Genomic DNA, 9,052 nt, shown 5'->3' on the forward strand with positions numbered 1-9,052 from the left:
TCTGTACTGTCAGTGGCGTTTAGCATGTACGCTTTATGCCATCTGCAGTGGCCACTGCCAGTGCAGTGGTTGGTGGTGATAGTCAAGCTGTGTAGTTTTTGCGCTGCGTTAATTAGTTAGCAGGTGGGCAGCTCTCTATTTTAGCCTGTAGGCTTGCGTTAGGTGAAATGGATGGAGTGCTTACCGATTCTGTCTTTGCAAATAGTTGTTGCTACTACGTATCGATTGGGAGCTTCCATCTTTAATCTAAGACACTTAAACGAAAAAATTTAAAAACGGCGCCCTCTCGTGTGGCAACTTTTCATACTGATCCAACAAACATTCTTCGAGAAGGTTCGCTCGATAGCGCATCCTGTGCTTCGCACTGTTTCGGTGGCGTATGTGAAGCACATTTTTTTTGGGGAACCTACAGGGTTAGCTTAAATCCCACCACTGCACCACACAGAAGTCACCGCAGTAGACGTGAGATGAGCGGCTGTCGCTCTGCGGCACTTGTTATGCACGTGTTGCTGCTCAACGCCACATCAGCCAATAGACAACAAGCAGCATTAGCATTAATTTCTGATCACTGAATTTATTTGCAGCACCCAACGGCGCTGCGTTTTGGCTGTGCGGGGGCGATGCCGTGTGCGCGTGGTGTGGAGACATAGCTTTAGCGTAATGCAAATACAGAGAGCCGCAGAGACCTGGTCTGCATCTGAGGTGTGTTGGCTACAGGGCGTAAATCCTGCGGGGGATGGGGGGGGATGTCATCCCGCCTGCTCTTGAAGAGGAGGGGATGGGCCTGTACAAATATCCTCCCCTGAGATTCAAAAAAAGAGAAAAAAAGAAAAGAAGGAAGAAGAAGAAAAAAGAAGATAATGTTGATGGTTTTCAATTCAGGATAAATTGCATGAGAAATGAAGTTTTATGTATGAGTTTGCCATGTATAGTGAGTTTTCCATGTAAATGAGTTTGCCATGTATTATGTATAACAAGGGGCGGGGGGGGGCGGGGGGGCGGGGGGGGGGGGGGAGCGGGGGGGGGGGGGGGGCGGGGGGGGGGGGGAGCTGTCATAGCCTTACAGTAAGAAACAACTTCAGTGGTTTAATGCAGGGTAATTGCATTGTATTGCAAGACAGACTTTCAGTGGGGCACGGAGGAAGGGCCTGCGCAGAGGCCTCTCAAAGTAAAAGTGCTTATGCGCGGTGGGCAGTGAATCTACACGCCAATATATCAAGCTCTTTTGGCAGCAGATAGGAATTGTCTAGTCTTGACGGCAGCAGTGAGATTTACTGGATATTCAATTGAACACAATGTGCCATTTGAGGGGCGGCAGCCCGCCATGAAATTGAAGCTCTTCAAGAAAATGTTTCCAGGACTGCACAATAGGCCAAAAAGTATGGTGGCAATTAAGCCTAGCAAAAACACGTGAAATTGTGAGTAATATTGCATAAATGTTATTACTGATATATAGGTAGCGCCTAAGCTGTGTACGGCTCTCTGAAAAGTAAATGAAAAGTGTTTTCGATCCTAACTTATGTAGGGTTGAGTCTAGGTGTTGAGAATATGTGTCATCAGCATGAGAATATGGCGCCACAGCAATGCCTCAGATTGCAGGAAATATGGCTGCAAATAATTTCAAATTTTCTGGGGGGCATGCCCCAGACACCCCTAGGGCACTGAACTCCTAACGGCTACGTGCCAACGTACGGTTTGTGCAAAATTGGGCATGTGCGCGTGCAAATAGTATGTGATGCATGTATAAATGTATGTACGTGTTGTTTGTGTGTGTGTGTGTGTGTTTGTTGCGTTTGTGTGTGTGTGTGTGCGTGGCGTGCGTGCGGTGCGTGTGTGTGTTCGTGCGTGCGCGATCGCGGCGCGTGTGCGTAAATTATTGTGGGGCTTGTGGCTGCGTGCTAGTATGGTGGCTATCCGCGATGCTGCCCCACTCCGCTGCCTGCGTAGCGGATTTACGCCCCTGGTTGCTACGGTTATGAACGTAACATTTAAGTCGTGCGCGAGTGACACCGCTTTTTTTGTTAGGCGCAGATATGCAAGATACGCAGTTGCGTACACATCCATTTCAGCAACCTTCTGGCCTTCTGCAAAACGCTTGCTAAAATCCCATTGGTTTGATACAAATCGGCGTAGCCTGAAACATACAGGCCTAATCCTGTTTTTATGGTGCATTGTGACCGCTAACCGCTACCGTCTATATTAAAAAAGTAACTATTTGCGGCTTAATTGGAAGAAATAGTTAAATGGATAAAGATAGCCTTTAATGTGTAAATCGCTGTGCTGTGGCCGCTGGTGCTTATCGAGGCATATTGGCTTTCCAGACTTATGGATGTTCTATGACATATGAGAACACTGACATCTTTGAGGCAGTTCAGGAAATCCATGTTAACAGCGCTTTGAGGGTCAAAAGGAATTATCGGCGAACTTACTGCTTCGGGCATGTCAGGCGGAAGTAGCATTTCATGGTCGCTTTCAATAAAGCATAAAAATGGTAGGTCCATCGCTGAAACAAAGAAAGTTTTTCCAATCGCTCCGTCAGACCTATGCGCTCGAAAATGTCTAAAATCTGCGCCTGTGAGCCGGTGAGCCTCCAATTTCGGCACTGGTGATGGGTTTCCTAACCCATCCAGCACTCCTACACCGAATATTAAGAACGCATAGGTCGAGGCGTTCAGATTTGTGGCCGCAATTTCGTATTTTCTCCTATACCTTAATTAAGTGGGAGATATTCCCCTGCCGTTTACACATCTGACGGGCTTGGGCCTTGTGATGTCCTAAATTGGTCATTTCGAGTCTTTTCAACGAATCCCCCCGCCCGCGCGGCGTCCCGAGCATCGTGACCGGTATGTCGAGGCGTTAAGATTTGTGCCCAAGCTGTTTGACGCAAGCGATGGACGGGGCAGCGCTCTATGCGATTCCTAAAGCTGCTATCTGACTACGTCAGATGAGCTAATAAGTGTAAATATAAAAGATAATGTAAAGTTTTTAAAAAATGTAAAGTTAATAAAAGATGAAGTAATGCGCAGTTTCACGGCGACGGCGAAGAAGTCAAATGAGTTTGACTTTTGCCGGATGCCGGTGTAATGGAGAAAGACAGTTAATTGAGAACCCAATCACGCTGATTGTTTTTTATCACTGCTGTTCTGCTCACAGCAACCATGCAGCGCAATGGACAAGCAAGGCAGCATGTATGCGATAAATTTTCTGATCGAATTAAGGTGCTGAACCCAGAGTGAAGCAACAATGCGGCTCAGATACAATGGCGCCTAAATGACAATACATTTTTTGATCAGGCACAACGGCGCTGGCGTTTGCTGTGGGGGCCGTGGCGTGCCGCGTGTGTGGAGACATAAGGCCGCGGTTTCACGAGCGTTAACAGAAATTCATTATTTTAGGCGTTTAGCACGAGGGCAGAAATGCGCGGTACAAGAAATAAGGCACTCTAAATAGTATTCGGGATTGTTGAAATACGCGGCTCCCAGATGCAAATTATTTGCTCTGGCTTGAGAAATTCTGAATCTCTTGGACGGCGTGTATTTCTCTCGTGTGAACGCTTAAATCCGAAATTTCTGAGGCCGGCGTATTTTGTAGACTGTTCCGCGCGCTCGACAGTTCCACGTGTAACGGCGAGGTGGAACTGTCGAGCGCGGACCAGTCACGTATTTTTATCGGGCAGTTGGTGCGCATTGCATTGTTTATTTTTGCATTGTTCGCTTGACGCGATTGTTTTTTTAGTGTAGCTAAGGCAGCTGCGCAAGGCTGCGCAATAGCGGCATTTCTGGAGGGGCCGCGCGCTAATCAGCGTGTGAATGCTCGATCGCAAATTTGTTTAGATTGCGGTATCTCGCAAATACCCGTATTTCATATAATTAATAGGAGTCGTGTGATGCAGATCGTAACAAATATAATGTAATATAAAGAGATAATTGTAAGTCGACACAAATATGGCTGCCCCAAAAGTATCGACTTAAGCTATGTCTGGCGCAGGCACGAGGCACTTGACGCATTTCATATAAAATATAATGCTAAATAATAAAAATAAATAATAAAATACTCAGAAAATTATTTACTAACAAAATTCTTAATGTTCTATATATACTCAATTCGCGATCTATTAGTGCCGACAGTTTCGCTGTAAATTCGCAGTCGAAATCTCTATTTGCAACATATATATAATATATATATATTATAGTATATTATATATAAGTGTAAGTGTGCAGCAGTGCGCCGCGTAAGGAATGGCAGCCGCAAGCGTATGTTGCAATAGGATTTGGACGGAATTTAGCAGAAACTGTCGGCACTAAAGATGAAATTGAGTATATATAGAAAGCATTAAGCATTTGTTAGTAAAAATAGATTTCGTACTTTATTTGATTATTTATTTTATTATTTAGGCAATTATATTTTATTGAAATGCTTGCAAGTGCGCTGTGCTGGAGACATAGCTTAAGTGCGATACTTTTTGGGGCGCACATATTTGTGTGGCGACTTACATTATCTTTTATATTACATTAATTTTGTTAACGATCTGGCATTCACACGACTGGCTATTAATTTTATGAACACACTCGGTTTGCGGATACCGAATCTAGCACAAATTGCGATCGGAGGCTTCACACGGCTGCTAGCGCTGCGCCAGAATGCCAACACGTAATCAATTGCGACCTGCCGGCGAGCTCCTCTTACGTACAAACCCTAAACAAAACATGGCGTCCAAGGCGAACAGCAATGCAAAATAAACAATGCAATGCGCACCAATGCCGATAAAATACGTAAGCACTGGTGCCGCCGCTCGAGCAGTTCCACCTCGCGTTACGACTGGAACTGTCGAGGCGGCGACCAGTGCTAGCAAAATACGCGCTTTTTTTTTTCCAGAAATTTCGGCTATTTTAGGGGCGTCACACGAGAGAATACACGGTCCAATGAGATTCAGAAATTTCTGCGAAGGCAGAGCAAATAATTTTGGCTGACTGGGAAGCGCGGTATTTCCAACAAATCCGAATCTAGCTTTTAGATGCGCTTATTCTTCGTAGCGGCGCATTTTGCGCTGGTGTTGTAAACGCTAATAATGAATTGTCTTGTTACGTGCTGAACGCGCTTATGTCTCCACACACGCGGCAGCACGGCACGCACAGCAAAAGACGAGCGCCGTTGTGCTCTGAAAAAATGTATTTGTCATTTTAGCGGCATTGTATCTTGAGGCGCATTGTGTCACTCTTGAGTTCAGGCTAAGATTCAGAAATTATGCATTACAGTGCTTGTTGTCATGCGCCTTGTGATGGTGGGGGGGGGGCGGGGGGTGAGAACCCAGAGAACAGGTGATAAAAAGACAATCGGCGTTGATTAGGTTGCATTAACTGGTCTTTCTCCAGTACACTGGCATCCGGCAACCAGTCAACTCATTTGACTTCGGCCGGTCGGCGTGAAAGCTGCATTACTTATCTTTTTATTAACTTACTATTTTTAAACTTACATTATCTTTTTATACTTAATTATTAGCCTCATCTGACGTAGGTCCGATGGCAGCTTTAGAATCGCATGAGCGTGCGGCGTCCATCGTGCCGTAACAGTTGGGCACAAATCTTACCGCTGCGACATACCGGTCACGATGTTCGGGAGCGTCGGGGGGGGGATCGTGAAAAGGACTCGGGATGACCAATTTAGGAGTCAAAGGCCAAAGTCAAGATGTGTAAACGGAGGGAAATATCTCCCACTTACTTAAGGTATAGAGAAAATACGGATTGCGGCACAATCTGAACGTGCTGCGATCCTAGCTCTTATATTCGTGTAATAGTGTGATGGGTAGGAAACCCATCAGCAGTGCGAACTTGGAGGTCACGGTCACAGGGCAGATTTTAGACATTTTCTGAGGACATGGTCTGACGGAGCGATTGGAAAACTTTTTTGTTTCAGCCGATGACCTACCATTTTTATGGCTTTATTGAAAGGACCATGAAATGTACTTTCCGCTGACATGCGAAGAGTAAGTGTCGGATAACCTTTTGACCCTCAAGAGGGTTAACATGGATTCCTGAACTGCCTCAAAGATGTCAGTGTTCTCATATTCATAGAACATCCATAATCTGGAAAGCCAAATTATGCCTCGATAGCCCAGCGGCCACAGCACAGGATTACACCTTAAAGGTATCTTTATCCATTTAACTATTTCTTTCCAATTAAGGCAAATATTTACTTTTTAATAGGGTTAGGGTTAGGGTCACAATGCACCATAAACAGGAGTTTCAGGCACGCGATTTGTATCAACCAATGGATTTAGAGAGGTTTGCAGAATGCAGAAGGTTGCTGAAATGATGTGTACGAACTGCGTATCTGCATATCTGCGCCTAACAAAGGTGTCACTGCGCACGACTTAAATGTTACGTTCATAACCGTAGCAACCAGGGGCGTAAATCCGTACCGAGGAGGGAGTGGGGGGATGATCGGCGATAGCCATCACATACTAGCACGAGCACAAGCCCACAATAATTTACGCACACGCGCGCGCATCGCGCACGCGCACGACACACACACACGCACGCGACGCACGCACGCACACACCACACACACAAACGAACAAACACACACCACACACACAACAAACACACGTAATACATTTATACATGCATACATACATGCACGCACATGCCAAATTTGACAACCGTACGTTTGCACGTGCCGTAGGCATTCCAGTGCTAGGGGTGTCTGGGGCATGCCCCCCAGAAAATTTGGAAATATTTGAGCCATTTTCCTGCAATCTGAGGCATGCTGTGGGCCTAATTCCTATGTCTGATGACACTATCTCAACCCTAGACTCAACCCTACAAGTTAGGATTCGAACACTTTTCATTACTTTTCAGAGAGCGTACACGATTAGGCTACTATATAAGTAAATAACATATGCAATTTCTCACAATTTCACGTGTTTTTGTATGTTAATTTGCAACCATACTTTTTGGCTATTTGTGAGTCTGGAAACATTTCTTGAAGAGTTCATTGCATGGTCTGGCCCCTCAAAGGCACATTGTGTTTCAATTGAATAATCCGTAAATCTCACTTCTGCGTCAAGACAGACAATTCTCTATCTGCTGCAAAGAAGCTTGATATATTGGGTGTAGATTCCCACTGCACCCGCATAGCACTTTTACTTTTGAGAGCCTCTGGCAGTCTCCTTCCTCCGTGCCCCACTTGAAAGTCTGTCTTGCATACAATGCAATAGCCATGATTAACACTGATTGTACTGTAGGCTATACAGTTATACATATACATGGAACTCTATTACATGGAACTCATATACATGGAAACTCATACATGAAAACTCATTTCTCATGCATTATGCTGAAATTGAAACCATCACATTTCTTTCTTTTTTCTTCTTCTTCTTCTTTCTTTTTTTCTCTTTTTTTGAATCTCAGGGGAGGATATTTGTACAGGCCATCCCTCCTCCTTCAAGAGCAGGGGGGATGGCATCCCCCCCATCCCGCCGGGATTTACGCCCCTGGTAGCAACACACCTCAGATGAGCCCAGTTGCTCTGCGGCTCTTGTATTTGTTACGCGTAAAGCTATGTCTCCACACACGCGACACGGCACGGCACAGCAAAACGCAGCGCCGTTGTGCTGAAAATAAATTCAGTGATCAGAAATTATGCATGTGCTTGTTTGTCTATTGGCTGATGGTGGCGTGAGCAGAACACGTGATAACAAGTGCCGCAGAGCGACAGCGCTCATCTCACGTCTACTGCGGTGACTCTGTGGTGGAGTGGTGGATTCTAGTAAACCCTGTTAGTCCCAAATGTGTTCACATACGCACCGAAACAGTGGAAGCCACAGGGATGGTATCAGGAACCTTCTCGAAGGAATGTTTGTTGGGATCGTTATGAAAGTTGCCACGAGAGGGCGCGTACGTTTAAGTGTCTTAAGATTAAAGATGGAAGCTCCCATCGTACGGTAGTAGCAACAACTATTTGCAAGACGAATCGTAACGCACTCATCCATTTACCTACGCAAGCCTACGGCTAAAATAGAGAGCTGCCACCTGTAACTAATTAACGCAGGCAAAAACTACACAGTACTATCACCACCCATGCACTGCAGTGGCCACTGGCAGTGGCATAAGTTACATGTAACGCACTGACAGTACAGAATGCCATAGAAATTATACGATTTAAGGAGCATAAACCTTCTTCAACCAAATTTAGCTTTTGAAATTTCACTGTGACATTGTAGCCTCGTACATCCAGGCATGTATAGATTCTACCTAGCAAACCTGGCAGTCAGATTCTTTCTAACAGTAAACAAATCCATGTTTAACCCTCGCTTCTGAGGGTCAAAAGGTTATCCGACACTTACTCTTCGCATGTCAGCGGAAAGTACATTTCATAGTCCTTTAAATAAAGCCATAAAAATGGTAGGTCATCGCTGAACACTCTACACGCTCCGTCAGACCATGTCCTTAGAAAATGTCTAAATCTGCCCTGTGCCCATTGACCTTTGACCTCCAAATTTCGGCAGCAGTGATGGATTTTCCTACCATGATGCTATACACCGACTATCGCGAGCCTAGTCGAGCCGTTTAGATTTGTGCTGCAATTCTGATTTCCTCCCTATACCTTAAGTAAGGAAGGAATGTTCCCTTCTTTTACACCTCTTGACTTTGACCTTTGACCCCCAGCTTTGACATCCCAACTCGTTTTTGGACTATCCCCCCCCCCCGTCGCGAATATCGTGACGCGTACGTCGAGCGGTAAGATTTGTGCCCAACTGTTGACGGACGGACGGACCAGCGCACGCACGCATGCTCATGCGATTCTACAAGCTGCATCTGACTATGTCAGATGAGCTAAAAACAATCGCGTTGATTGGTTCAACGGTCTTTCTCAGTACACGGCATCCAGCACAAGTCAAACTCATTTGACTTTCGCCGTCGCCGTGAAACCGGGCTTGCGCCGTGCCGTGTCAGTAGAGACTGCGCCTTAAGATATAATAGATTTGTACTTTGCCAGTAGAGGTGAACGGCGCCGTTTCCGTGGCGTTCGGTGCCGCGCGCGTGTGTGG

Source organism: Priapulus caudatus, unplaced genomic scaffold (assembly GCF_000485595.1).
Source record: "Priapulus caudatus unplaced genomic scaffold, Priapulus_caudatus-5.0.1 Scaffold1055, whole genome shotgun sequence".
NCBI lineage: Eukaryota > Metazoa > Priapulida > Priapulimorpha > Priapulimorphida > Priapulidae > Priapulus > Priapulus caudatus.